This window comes from Salvelinus fontinalis, chromosome 21 (assembly GCF_029448725.1).
Source record: "Salvelinus fontinalis isolate EN_2023a chromosome 21, ASM2944872v1, whole genome shotgun sequence".
Taxonomy (NCBI): domain Eukaryota; kingdom Metazoa; phylum Chordata; class Actinopteri; order Salmoniformes; family Salmonidae; genus Salvelinus; species Salvelinus fontinalis.
Genome location: NC_074685.1, coordinates 15137952 through 15153231, shown reverse-complemented (window position 1 = coordinate 15153231; position 15280 = coordinate 15137952). Strand labels below are relative to the sequence as shown.

Here is a 15280-nt window from a genome sequence, read left to right as displayed (position 1 = left end):
ATGGCGGACACAACCCAAAAACTGTTTAAATGGTTTGACAACCCTGTTTGTAAGCTTTTAAAAATCAAATCAAATTGTATTGGTCACATACACATGGTTAGCAGATGTTAATGTGAGTGTAGCGAAATGCTTGTGCTTCTAGTTCCGACCGCGCAGTAATAACCAACAAGTAATCTAACAATTCCACAACTACTATCTTATACACACAAGTGTAAAGGAATGAATACGAATATGTACATATAAATATATGGATGAGCGATGGCCATGTGGCATAGGCAAGATGCAGTAGATGGTATAGAGTACAGTATATACATATGAGATGAGTAATGTAGGGTATGTAAACATTATGTAAAGTGGCAATGTTTAAAGTGACTAGTGATACATTTATTACATCCAATTTTTTATTATTAAAGTGGCTAGAGATTTGAGTCAGTATATTGGCAGCAGCCACTCAATGTTAGTGATGGCTGTTTAACAATCGAGTAATTGTCTCTAGCCCCCTCCCAGTTACGGGGAGTGATGAGCTCTACAGCAGTCTCACAACTCAATCGCTGGTTGAAAACTGTTTTCTGCCCCTCCCAAAAGATAGAATTTGTAGATAATTGGCCCTCTTTCTGGGACTCGCCCACAATCAGGACCAAGCCTGGCCTGTTGAGGAGTGACGGACTCCATCCTAGCTGGAGGGGTGCTCTCATCTTATCTACCAACATAGACAGGGCTCTAACTCCTCTAGCTCCACAATGAAATAGAGTGCAGGCCAGGCAGCAGGCTGTTAGCCAGCCTGCCAGCTTAGTGGAGTCTGCCACTAGCACAGTCAGTGTGGTCAGCTCAGCTATCCCCATTGAGACCGTGTCTGTGCCTCGACCTAGGGTGGGCAAAACTAAACATGGCGGTGTTCGCCTTAGCAATCTCACTAGAATAAAGACCTCCTCTATTCCTGCCATTATTGAAAGAGATCGTGATACCTCACATCTCAAAATAGGGCTACTTAATGTTAGATCCCTCACTTCAAAGGTAGTTATAGTCAATTAACTAATCACTGATCATAATCTTGATGTGATTGGCCTGACTGAAACATGGCTTAAGCCTGATGAATTTACTGTGTTAAATGAGGCCTCACCTCCTGGTTACGCTAGTGACCATATCCCCCGTGCATCCTACAAAAGCGGAGGTGTTGCTAACATTTACGATAGCAAATTTCAATTTACAAAAAAACCCCTCTGTTTTCGTCTTTTGAACTTCTAGTCATGAAATCTATGCAGCCTACTCAATCACTTTTTATAGCTACTGTTTACAGGCCTCCTGGGCCATGTACAGCGTTCCTCACTGAGTTCCCTGAATTCCTATCGGACCTTGTAGTCATAGCAGATAATATTCTAATTTTTGGTGATTTTAATATTCACATGGAAAAGTCCACAGACCCACTCCAAAAGGCTTTCGGGGCCATCATCGACTCAGTGGGTTTTGTCCAACATGTCTCTGGACCTACTCACTGTCACAGTCATACTCTGGACCTAGTGTTGTCTCATGGAATAAATGTTGTCGATCTTAATGTTTTTCCTCATAATCCTGGACTATCAGACCACCATTTTATTACGTTTGCATTCGCAACAAAAAATCTGCTCAGACACCAAGGAGCATCAAAAGTCGTGCTATAAATTCTCAGACAACCCAAAGATTCCTTGATGCCCTTCCAGACTCCCTCTGCCTACCCAAGGACGTCAGAGGACGTTAACCACCTAAAATCAGTTAACCACCTAACTGAGGAACTCAATTTAACCTTGCGCAATACCCTAGATGCAGTTGCACCCCTAAAAACAAAAAATATTTGTCATAAGAAACTAGCTCCCTGGTATACAGAAAATACCCAAGCTCTGAAGCAAGCGTCCAGAAAATTGGAACGGAAATAGCACCACACCAAACTGGAAGTCTTCCGACTAGCTTGGAAAGACAGTACCGTGCAGTATTGAAGAGCCCTCACGGCTGTTCGATCATCCTATTTTTCCGACTTACTTGAGGAAAATAAGAATAATCCGAATTTTTTTCTTTAAATCAAATTGTATTTGTCACATACACATGGTTAGCAGATGTTAATGCGATTGTAACAAAATGCTTTTTGATACTGTCGCAAAGCTAACTAAAAAGCAGCTCCCCAAGAGAGGATGGCTTTCACTTCAGCAGTAATATATTCATGAACTTCTTTGACAAAAAGATCATGATCATTAGAAAGCAAATTACAGACTCCTCTTTAAATCTGCGTATTCCTCCAAAGCTCAGTTGTCCTGAGTCTGCACAACTCTGCCAGGACCTAGGATCAAGAGAGACACTCAAGTGTTTTAGTACTATATCTCTTGACACAATGATGAAAATAATCATGGCCTCTAAACCTTCAAGCTGCATACTGGACTCTATTCCAACTAAACTACTGAAAGAGCTGCTTCCTGTGCTTGGCCCTCCTATGTTTAACATAATAAATGGCTCTCTATCCACCGGATGTGTACTAAACTCACTAAAAGTGGCAGTAATAAAGCCTCTCTTGACAAAGCCAAACCTTGACCCAGAAAATTTAAAAAACTATCGGCCTATATCGAATCTTCCATTCCTCTCCAAAAAAATAGAAAAAGCTGTTGCGCAGCAACACACTGCCTTCCTGAAGACAAACAATGTATACGAAATGCTTCAGTCTGGTTTTGGACCCCATCATAGCACTGAGACTGCACTTGTGAAGATGGTAAATTTCTTTTTTTTCTTTTTTTTTCTTCTTTTTTAAAATTTTATTCCCTTTTCTCCCCAATTTTCGTGGTATCCAATCGCTAGTAATTACTATCTTGTCTCATCGCTACAACTCCCGTATGGGCTCGGGAGAGACGAAGGTCGAAAGCCATGCGTCCTCCGAGGCACAACCCAACCAAGCCGCACTGCTTCTTTAACACAGCGCGCCTCCAACCTGGAAGCCAGCCGCACCAATGTGTCGGAGGAAACACCGTGCACCTGGCCCCCTTGGTTAGCGCGCACTGCGCCCAGCCCGCCACAGGAGTCGCTGGAGCGCGATGAGACAAGGAAATCCCTACCGGCCAATCCCTACCGGCGACAGAGCCTGGGGGCGAGCCCATAAACTCTGGTGGCAAAGTTAACACTGCTATGCAGTGCCCTAGACCACTGCCCCACCCGGGAGGCCCTGGTAAATGACCTTTTAATGGCGTCAGACCGAGGCTCTGCATCTGTCCTCGTGCTCCTAGACCTTAGTGCTGCTTTTGATACCATCGATCACCACATTATTTTGGAGAGATTGGAAACCCAAATTGGTCTACACGGACAAGTTCTGGCCTGGTTTAGATCTTATCTGTCGGAAAAATATCAGTTTTTATCTGTGAATGGTTTGTCCTCTGACAAATCACCTGTACATTTCGGTGTTCCTCAAGGTTCCGTTTTAGGACCACTATTGTTTTCACTATATATTTTACCTCTTGGGGATGTCATTCGAAAACATAATGTTAACTTTCACTGCTATGCGGATGGCACACAGCTGTACATTTCAATGAAACATGGTGAAGCCCCAAAATTGACCTCGCTAGAAGCCTGTGTTTCAGACATAAGGTAGTGGATGGCTGCAAACTTTCTACTTTTAAACTCGGACAAAACAGAGATGCTTGTTCTAGGTCCCAAGAAACAAAGAGATCTTCTGTTGAATCTGACAATTAATCTTGATGGTTGTACAGTTGTGTCAAATATAACTGTGAAGAACCTCGGCGTTACTCTGGACCCTGATCTCTCTTTTGACGAACATATCAAGACTGTTTCAAGGACATCTTTTTTCCATCTACGTAACATTGCAAAAATCAGAAACGTTCTGTCCAAAAATTATGCAGAAAAATGAATCCATGATTTTGTTACTTCTAGGTTAGATTACTGCAATGCTCTACTTTCCGGCTACCCGGATAAAACACTAAATAAACTTCAGTTAGTGCTAAATACGGCTGCTAGAATCCTGACTAGAACCAAAAAATTGATCATATTACTCCAGTGCTATCCTCCCTACACTGGCTTCCTGTTAAGGCAAGGGCTGATTTCAAAGTTTTACTGCTAACCTATAAAGCATCGGCTTGCTCCTACCTATCTTTCCGATTTGGTCCTGCCGTACATACGTACGCTACGGTCACAAGACTCAGGCCTCCTAATTGTCCCTAGAATTTCTAAGCAAACAGCTGGAGGCAGGGCTTTCTCCTACAGAGCTCCATTTTTATGGAATGGTCTGACTACCCATGTGAGAGACGCAGACTCGGTCTCAACCTTTAAGTCTTTACTGAAGACTGATTGAGTGTAGTCTGGCCCAGGAGTGTGAAGGTGAACGGAAAGGCTCTGGAGCAAGGCACCGCACTTGCTGTCTCTGCCTGGCCGGTTCCCCTCTCTCCACTGGGATTCTCTGCCTCTAACCCTATTACAGGGGCTGAGTCACTGGCTTACTGGTGCTCTTCCATGCCATCCCTAGGAGGGGTGCGTCACTTGAGTGGGTTGAGTCACTGACGTGATCTTCCTGTCTGGGTTGGCGCCCCCCCTTGGGTTGTGCTGTGGCGGAGATCTTTGTGGGCTATACTCGGCCTTGTCTCAGGATGGTAAGTTGGTGGTTGAAGTTATCCCTCTAGTGGTGTGGGGGTTGTGCTTTGGCAGAGTGGGTGGGGTTATATCCTGCCTGTTTGGGATGATACCCTGTCCGGGGGTATCATCAGATGGGGCCACAGTGTCTCCTGACCCCTCCTGTCTCAGCCTCCAGTATTTATGCTGCAGTAGTTTATGTGTCGGGGGGCTAGGGTCAGTCTGTTATATCTGGAGTACTTCTCCTGTCTTATCCGGTGTTCTGTGTGAATTTAAGTATGCTCTCTCTAATTCTCTCTTTCTCTCTTTCTTTCTTTCTCTCTCTCGGAGGACCTAAGCCCTAGGACCATGCCTCAGGACGACCTGGCATGATGACTCCTTGCTGTCCCCAGTCCACTTGGCCGTGCTGCTGCTCCAGTTTCAACAGTTCTGCCTGCGGCTATGGAACCCTGACCTGTTCACCGGACGTGCTACCTGTCCCAGACCTGCTGTTTTCAACTCTCTAGAGACCGCAGGAGCGGTACAGATACCCTTAATGATCGGCTATGAAAAGCCAACTGACATTTACTCCTGAGGTGCTGACTTGTTGCAGCCTCGACAACTACTGTGATTATTATTATTTGACCATGCTGGTCATTTATGAACATTTGAACATCTTGGCCATGTTCTGTTATAATCTCCACCCGGCACAGCTAGAAGAGGACTGGCCACCCGTCATAGCCTGGTTCCTCTCTAGGTTTCTTCCTGGGTTTTGGCTTTGCTAGGGAGTTTTTCCTAGCCACTGTGCTTCTACACCTGCATTGCTTGCTGTTTGGGGTTTTAGGCTTGGTTTCTGTACAGCACTTTGAGATATCAGCTGATGTAAGAAGGGCTATATAAATACATTTGATTTGATTTGATGGCCTTGAGATAGAAGCTGTTTATCAGTCTCTCGGTCCCAGCTTTGATGCACCTGTACTGACCTCGCCTTCTGGATGATAGCGGGGTGAACAAGTAGTGGCTCGGGTGGTTGTTGTCCTTGATGATCTTTTTGGCCTTCCTGTGACATCGGGTGGTGTAGGTGTCCTGGAGGGCAGGTAGTTTGCCCCCGGTGATGCGTTGTGTAGACCTCACTACCCTCTGGAGAGCCTTACGGTTGTGGGCGGAGCAGTTGCCATACCAGGCAGTGATACAGCCCGACAGGATGCTCTCAATTATGCATCTGTAAAAGTTTGTGAGTGTTTTCGGTGACAAGCCAGATTTCTTCAGTCTCCTGAGGTTGAAGAGGCGCTGTTGCGCCTTCTTCACCACGCTGTCTGTGTGGGTGGACCATTTCAGTTTGTCCGTGATGTGTACGCAGAGGAACTCCACCTTCTCCACTACTGTCCCATCAATGTTTCTAGGGGGTTGCTCCCTCTGCTGTTTCCTGAAGCCCACAATCATCTACTTTGTTTTGTTGACATTGAGTGTGAGTTTTTTTGTCCTGACACCACACTCCGAGGGCCCTCACCTCCTCCCTGTAGGCCGTCTTGTCGTTGTTGGTAATCAAGCATACCACTGTACAGTAGTGTCGTCTGCAAACTTGATGATTGAGTTGGAGGCGTGCATGGCCACGCAGTAATGGGTGTACAGGGAGTTCAGGAGTGGGCTGAGAACGCACTCTTGTAGGGCCCCAGTGTTGAGGATCAGCGGGGTGGAGATGTTGTTTCCTACCCTCACCACCTGGGGGCGGCTCGTCAGAAAGTCCAAGACCCAGCTGTACAGGGCGGGGTCGAGATCCAGGGTTTCGAGCTTAATGACGAGTTTGGTGGGTACTATGGTGTTAAATGCTGAGCTGTAATCGATGAACAGCATTCTTACACAGCTATTCCTCTTGTCCAGGTGGGTTAGGGCAGTGTGTTTGTGATTGCGTCGTCTGTGGACCTATTGGGGCAGTAAGAAAATTGGAGTGGGTCTAAGGTGTCAGGTAGGGTGGAGGTGATATGATCCTTGACTAGTCTCTTAAAGCACTTCATGATGAAGGTAGTGAGTGCTACAGGGCGATAGTCGTTTAGCTCAGTTAGCTTCGCTATCTTGGGACAGGAACAATGGTGGCCCTCTTGAAGCATGTGGGAACAGCAGACTGGGATAGGGATTGATTGAATATGTCCATAAACACACCAGCCAGCTGGTCTGTGCATGCTCTGAGGATGCGGATGGGTAGGGATGCCGTCTGGGCCGGCAGCCTTGCGAGGGTTAACACATTTAAATGTTTTACTCGTGTTGGCCACGGTGAAGGAGAGCCCGCAGGTTTTGGTAGCAGGCCGTGTCGGTGGAACTGTGTTGTCCTCAAAGCGGGTAAAGAAGTTGTTGAATTTGTCTCGGAGCAAGACGTTGTTGTCCGCGACAGGGCTGGTTTGCTTTTTGTAATCCGTGATTGACTGTAGACACTGCCACATACGTCTCGTGTATGAGCCATTTAATTGCGACACTACTTTGTCTCTATACTGACGCTTAGCTTGTTTGATTGCCTTGCGGAGGGAATAGCTACACTGTTTGTATTCGGTCATGTTTCCGGACGCCTTGCCATGATTAAAAGCAGTGGTTCGAGCTTACAGTTTTGCGCGAATGCCGCCATCAATCCATGGTTTCTGGTTAGGGAAGATTTTAATAGTCACCGTGGGTACAACATCACTGATGCACTTGCTAATTAACTCACTCACCGAATCAGTGTATACATCAATGTTGTTGTCTGAGGCTATCTGAAACATATCCCAGTCCATGTGATCGAAGCAATCTTGAAGCGTGGAATCCGATTGGTCGGACCAGCGTTGAACAGATCTGAGCACGGGCGTTTCCTGTTTTAGTTTCTGTCTATAGGCTGGGAGCAAGTTATCTTTATCTTTTCCAGTGATTTGACATTGTATGTCTCATGGTATGGTTGGGTATGCAAAATAAATCAAACTTGTGCACATTTATCTGTTGAATATTTTGGGGTGCTGTCAAAAAGTGATTGAATTCAAATCGATTTACCAACGGGTGACTCGCATCAATGACTCTGTCTCATTATTTAACATAAAAACAAGAATTGTGCAGCTATTTATTGTATGTGTCAATGTTATTTCACCTATTTATTGTAGGTGTCAATGTACTTTCACCTGACTGGAATATGTATTTTGTGTGTTTTTAAAATGAGTACCCTAGATAGAACATGACCCTATTTGTGATAATCAGACCAATGAATAAGAGGGAAATTAAAGTTAATAGCCTCATAATTCAACTATATTTGTATCATATTTATTTTTCTCATGTCATTTTTAACAATGCAATTTCTGTTACATGTTTAAACTCAAAAGAGCATTGCTCAAGGTGATTATGTTAAATGTTGTCAACCATTTTTTATAGTAGCTTATTGTATGTTGAGAATCACCAACACACTGTCCAATATTACAGATCTTTATCAGTGATGTTTCTCTCTTTTTTCTTATCACAGGCATAGGACGTGGGTTCATCGGGGTGGTCGACCCTCAGGATGCCGACCGCGTCACGGTGGACAAGGCAACCGCGGAAACACTGCGGAGCAGTCTGACCACGGTGTTCCTCCCCATAGTCTACATAGTGGTGTTTGCTGTGGGGCTGCCCACCAACGCCATGGCCAACTGGGTCTTCCTGTTCAGGACCAAGAAGAAGCACCCTGCCACCATCTACATGGCCAACCTGGCTCTGTCTGACCTGCTCTTTGTCATCTGGACGCCTCTGGTGATCTCCTACCACTTCAACGGTAACGACTGGATCTATGGAGAGAGGCTGTGTAAAGTCCTGGTGGGATTCTTCTATGGGAACATGTACTACTCCATCCTCTTCATCCCCTGTCTGAGTATTCAGCGCTACTAGGTGGTGGCCCATCCTCTGTCCCACCAGAAGAAGAACAACAAAATGGCCATCGCTGTGTCCGTCTCTATTTGGGCCTTCATCTGGCTCACCACCACCCCTCTGTACCTCTACGACCACGCGGCCAAGCTCAAGGACCCTAACATCATCCATGACCTGGAGAATCCCTTCCCTACCTGGAGAACCCCTTCCCTGATATAGCTCTCCCCTACTTCAACTTCGTCCTCATGGCTGGCATCGTCTTCCTGGTCCCCTTGCTGGTCATCATCTTGGCCTACATCCTCCTCAAGGCCCTGGGGAACTCCATGACGGACGGGAACCCCGGGAAGAACCGTCTGAAGGCCATGGTGCTGACTCTGACGCTGCTGGTCACCTTCCTGGTGTGTTTTGTCCCCAGTAACGTCATGCTAGTCATCCACTACACCCTCATCAAGAACGGGGTGATCAACAACGGCCATGGCTTCTACATCAACACCCTGTGTCTGGCCAGCCTCAACAGCTGTCTGGATCCCTTCATCTACTACTTTGTGTCTGAGGACTTCAGGCACCATGTGAAGAACACCATGCTGTGTAGAAGCAGCAGGATGGTGGAGAGAATGAGGGTCTCCTTCAGCTCCATGAAGTACTCCAAGAAGATCAAGGCCTATGTGTCTGAGTCAGAGAACACACAGAGCAGTACCTGCTAATAGTGCATGGGAGCCATTCGGACGACTAGGTAAAGACACTGGGAGAGGCTCATTGAAAATACAATATTTCTCTGTATGTATGTGGACTGATGCACTGAATGTACCTTATGAAATAAAGATACTAGAGTGATCTGTCCTATAACAGTTGGGATATAGACAGCATTGACAAGAAATGGAACACAGTGGTGTGTGAGTGTTGTGTCCTCTATGAGACAGAGACACACAACCTGACCTCTCACAGGACCAGGACACAAGGATATCGAATTCTGAAGAAAATGTGTAGTCACATCACACTAAACAACCCACACAAGAGAAACTATATTTCTCATCTGTGTAACAAAGTGTGAAGGGGAGCTTAGGATGTTTTAAAATAGGCCTGGACACTGCTGAGCTCCAGACTAGTGAAAATGGATGACTATATCATGGACTTCTTTTGTGATTTTCATAGACATATCTCTCATGGATGAAATGAATACATTCTGCTTTCATCACAGTTCTTGACAGGCTGTTAAAGGGCTAATGCGTAAAGATCTAGTTAGATATTCTACATTTGAAGAGGTGCATTTTGAACATGATGTTGCCAAGCACATGGTCAACATGTTTTATGAAATCCCAAAATATAGACTTACGTTGTGCCTTATAGTGCTAGTGTAAATGAACTCAAATGTCATGCCTGTAGGTGAAAAGTATTGAGCATCATTATATTTTTTTTTAACCTTTATTTAACTAGGCAAGTCAGTTAAGAACAAATTCTTATTTTCAATGATAGCCTAAGAACAGTGCATGGGACTGCCTTGTTCAGGGGCAGAACAACAGATTTTTACCTTGTCAGCTCGGGGATTTGATCTTGCAGCCTTTCGGTTACAGGTCCAACGCTCTAATCATTGGCGGCTACCTGCCGCCCCAATGATGATGAGTGACATATTTTAGAGGGGCGGTGTTGGGGTAAACTGGCTTTAATAGGGGGCGCTGTTTTCACTTTGGGAAAAAATCGTGCCCAAATTAAACGGCCTCGTACTCTGTTCTAGATCATACAATATGCATAGTATTATTACTATTGGATAGAAAACACTCTGAAGTTTCTAAAACTGTTTGAATTATATATGTGAGTAAAACAGAACTCATTTGGCAGCAAACTTCCATACAGGAAGTGAAAATTCTGAAAATGAGGCTCTGTGTCAGGGCCTGCCTATTCAACTGGCTTATATTTATGGATCTGTATGCACTTCATACGCCTTCCACTAGATGTCAACAGGCAGTACAAGGTTGAATGGGGTGTCTAGCTTGATGTGAGGCCGAATGAGAGCTTTTGGAGTGACAGGTCCGCTCTTTTTTCAGTTTTCAACGGCGCACAGAGGAACTCCACATTGTCTTCTGAAATGCGTTACGTATACACCACGAAATGCTCCGGCTCTGATTTTATTGGATACATATGAGAAAAACATCATAAAGTAGGATTTTCAACCGAGTTTGACCAGTTTATTCAACGTTTATTGGGAATTTTGGAATTTTTTTGTTTCGGGCGCAACGATTTCTTGGACACGTGAGCTCCACATGGCTAGCCAAAGTTGCTAATTCGATAGAAGACATTGACATTCTAAAACCAAACAACGATTTATTCTGGAACTAGGACTCCTTGCACAACATTCTGATGGAAGATCATCAAAAGTAAGAGAATATTTATGATGTTATTTCGTATTTTTGTGGTAAATGTTGGCTCCAACAAGGCGGAGAATATGTCCGCGCTGTCTCACAATATTGCATGCTGTATGTTGTACTAAAGTTATTTTAAAAAATCTAACACAGCGGTTGCATTAAGAACCAGTGTATCTTTCATTTGCTGTACAACATGTATTTTTTAGTAAAGTTTATGATGAGTTCTTTGGTTAGATAACGTGACTGTCCAAAATATCTCCGGGCAATTTTGTGCATTATGGCTACGTATTCACAATGTAAAACCAGGCTCTAAATATGCACATTTTCGAACAAAACATAAATGTATTGTATAACATGATGTTATAAGACTGTCATCTGATGAAGTTGTCCAAAGGTTAGTGATTAATTTTATCTCTATTTGTGGGTTTTGTGAAAGCTATCTTTACGGTGAATAAATGGCGTTGTGTGTTTGGCTATTGTGGTGAGCTAATATAAATATATATTGTTTTTTTGCTGTAAAACACTTAAAAAATCAGAGATATTGGCTGGATTCACAAGATGTTTATCTTTCATTTGCTGTACACCATGTATTTTTCATAAATGTTTTATGATGAGTATTTAGATATTTCACGTTGCTCTGTAATTATTCTGGCTGTTTTGGTGCTATTTGTGATGGTGGCGGCAATGTAAAACTACGATTTATACCTCAAATATGCACATTTTCGAACAAAACATAAATGTATTGTATAACATCATTTTATAAGACTGTCATCTGATGAAGTTGTTCAAGGTTAGTGATTCATTTTATCTCTATTTGTGGGTTTTGTGAAAGCTACCTATGCGGTGGAAACATGGTGAAAACATGGCGTTGTGTGTTTGGCTATTGTGGTTAGCTAATATAAATATATATTGTGTTTTTGCTGTAAAACATTAAAAAAATCGGAAATGATGGCTGGATTCACAAGATGTTTATCTTTCACTTGCTGTATTGGACTTGTGATTTCATGAAATTATATTATATGATATCCCTGTCGCATTAGGCTAGGCTATGCTAGTCAACTTTTTTGATGAGGAGGATCCCGGATCCGGGAGGGAGACTCGTTAGAGGTTTTAAGTCTATGGTCTACAAATCTTCACTGGTATATGCCTTTATATAACTACCTCTGTGAGATTATATAGGGCAGTAGGCTGTACACATTAACACTGCTCACTTTTTACTATAGTGTCGTTATGTTTTAAGCTCACATGAATTTTTGAAGCCATGAAAAGTTTTTTGTGTTAAGTTTGTTAGTTTCTTAAATAAATGTATGCAATATGATAAGCTAATGGTGTTTGTTTCTATAGTTGTTATTGTTCTCTAATGTGTAAATGTGTCTCTGTTGCGTAATCCTTATTAATATTCCAATGCCTTGGTGCTCATAGTACTGGATAGACTGAATCATCTCACATGCCTGGTGGAAGATGATGTTACAAGAGTCATTGTCCGGGATTATGAAGAGTTATGGTCTGTGATTATGGTAAGGAATGAATGTAATATTTCACAATATATTTCAGTGTGATAATCTGAAAACTGATGTTTTCTGTTTCAGAACAGTTGACTGTTGTTAAAGATCAATACATCAACACAAAAGTTGAAACTACAGGGATTTTTCAGTTTCTCATCTATTAAGAAGACTTGACTCTATCTCCCTCTCTGTTTCAGTCAGCTAAGGTAGGCTAGGCTGAGGAATGTTTTAGAGCAATATTGAACTGCTGTGTTTCTGTTTCCATGGTGTCAGTGATTCCCACAGATAACTGGTCTCTGTGTAGGAACACCTGGAGGGGAGGCAGGAACAACCTCTGATTACTATGCTGTGATTTACACCTCTCTTCCCGTTAATAGGTACAGTACCAGTAAACAGTTTGGAAACGCCTACTCATTCAGGGTTTTTCTTTATTTTTACTATTTTCTACATTGTGGAATAATAGTGAAGACATCAAAACTAGAAAATAACACGTATAGAATCATGTAGTATCCAAAAAAGTACATTTTAGATTATTTAAAGTAGCCACCCTCTGCCTTGATGACAGCTTTGCACACTCTTGGCATTCGCTCAACCATCTTCACCTGGAATGCTTTTCCAACCGTCTTGAAGGAGTTCCCACATATGCTGAGCACTTGTTGGCCGCTTTTCCTTCACTGTGGTCCAACTCATCCCAAACCATCTCAATTGGGTTGAGGTTGGGTGATTGTGGACGCCAGGTCATCTGATGCAGCACTCCATCAGTCTCCTTCTTGGTCAAATAACCCTTTCACAACCTGGAAGTTTGTTATGGGTCATTGTCCTATTGAAAAATACATGATAGTCCTACTAAGCGCAAACCATATGGGATGGCTTATCGCTGCAGAATGCTGTGGTAGCCATGCTGGTTAAAAACTTCTTGTCAATATGGGTGCGCTGTTTCCACTTTGGAAAAAATTGTGCCCAAATTAAACTGCCTCGTACTCTATTCTAGATCGTACAATATGCATATTATTATTATTATTGGATAGAAAACACTCTCAAGTTTCTAAAACTGTTTGAATTATATCTGTGAGTAAAACAGAACTCATTTTGCAGCAAACTTCCAGACAGGAAGTGAAAAATCTGAAAATGATGCTCTGTTCCAGGGCCTGCCTATTGAATTGCCTTATATTTATGGATATGCATGCACTGCATACCCCTTCCACTAGATGTCAACAGGCAGTGGAAGATGGAATGGGGTGTCTAGCTTGATCTGAGGTCGAACAAGAGCTCTTGGAATGACGTGTCCAGAATTTCCTTTCTCTACCTAGACGCGGGAAGCACCTCCATATTGTCTTATGATAAGCGTTCGGTATACACGGCTAATATCTCCGGCTTTGTTTTTACATTTACATTTAAGTCATTTAGCAGACGCTCTTATCCAGAGCGACTTACAAATTGGAAAGTTCATACATATTCATCCTGGTCCCCCCGTGGGGAATGAACCCACAACCCTGACGTTGCAAGCGCCATGCTCTACCAACTGAGCCACACGGGACCATAATTTTGGACTTGTGGACTTTTTATTTGATACATATTAGAAAAACATCATAAAGTAGGTTTTTTCAACCGAGTTTCATCAGTTTATTCAACGTTTAATGGGACTTTTGGAGTTTTCCGTTATCTGCGTCGAGAGAAATTGGGAACGTCATCAACATTGGCTAGCCTTGTGGAGCGAATTCGACAGGAGTCGAATTCGGCAGAATATAACTTACAAACACTGTACACTACAAACACTCATAACATGGTTAAAACAATAATGATGATATCATGGATGGTGAGTTCTTGCATCCATAGCTCTGTCTAACTTCTTCGGTATCGGTGTCCCTTCCACAGGATGGTTGAGCTAACGTAGGCTAATGCAATTAGCATGAGGTTGTAAGTAACAAGAACATTTCCCAGGACATAGACATATCTGATATTTGCAGAAAGCTTAAATTCTTGTTAATCTAACTGCACTGTCCAATTTACAGTAGCTATAACAGTGAAAGAATACCATGCTATTGTTTGAGGAGAGTGCACATTTCTGAAGATAAAAAGTTATTAATAAACAAATTAGGCATATTTGGGCAGTCTTGATATAACATTTTGAACAGAAATGCAATGGTTCATTGGATCAGTCTTAAACGTTGCACATACACTGCTGTCATCTAGTGGCCAAAATGTATACTGCACCTGGGCTGGAATAACATATTATGGCCTTTCTCTTGCATTTCAAAGATGATGGTAAAAAGATAATACAAAAGAACATTTTTTTCTTTGTATTATCTTTTACCAGATCTATTGTGTGTTATTCTCCTACATTCCTTTCCCATTTCCACAAACTTCAAAGTGTTTCCTTTCAAATGGTACCAAGAATATCCTTGCTTCAGGGCCTGAGCTACAGGCAGTTAGATTTGGGTATGTCATTTCAGGCAGAAATTGATAAAAAGGGGCGGATCCTTAAGAGTTAATCTGAGAGTGGTTACATTTCTACAGGCCCATCCCTTAGCTTTTTACCAAAACAGAGGCAGGACGACCGTTTTGTTATTGTTTCATCTTTGGATTTGCCCTTTAAACAGCTGCATATTATCAAGATATCAAAGTGTCACCAACAAAAAGGTAAACAATAGACCTATAGCAAATGCAGCATGTGGCATTCATTTTTCACATGTAAATAGCACTTTTTAGTAGTACTCAAAGCATGCCAATCCATTATTTCTCTACTCGAATCAATGAGCCCAATCAGTCCATGACAACAAAATCATAAACAACAGAGTAGGGCTGGCTAATAAGTCCTTAGTTTTGGTGTCATTCTCAGGTAAAATAATTTGGATAATCTATATTTCCATATTTCCCAGTCCTATTTTTGAAGATCAAGGGGTATAACATTTATTGGAATGACTCAAATTCTGATAGACTTTGGTTTTTAATGTAAAGATATAATTTAATCGTATTATTATATGTAATAGA

General features: G+C 42.7%; 1 pseudogene; it reads left to right on the top strand.

The window, feature by feature from the left end:
• Positions 1 to 10828, top strand: LOC129819172 (proteinase-activated receptor 2-like; annotated as a pseudogene).
• Positions 10829 to 15280: the final 4452 nt, after the last annotated feature.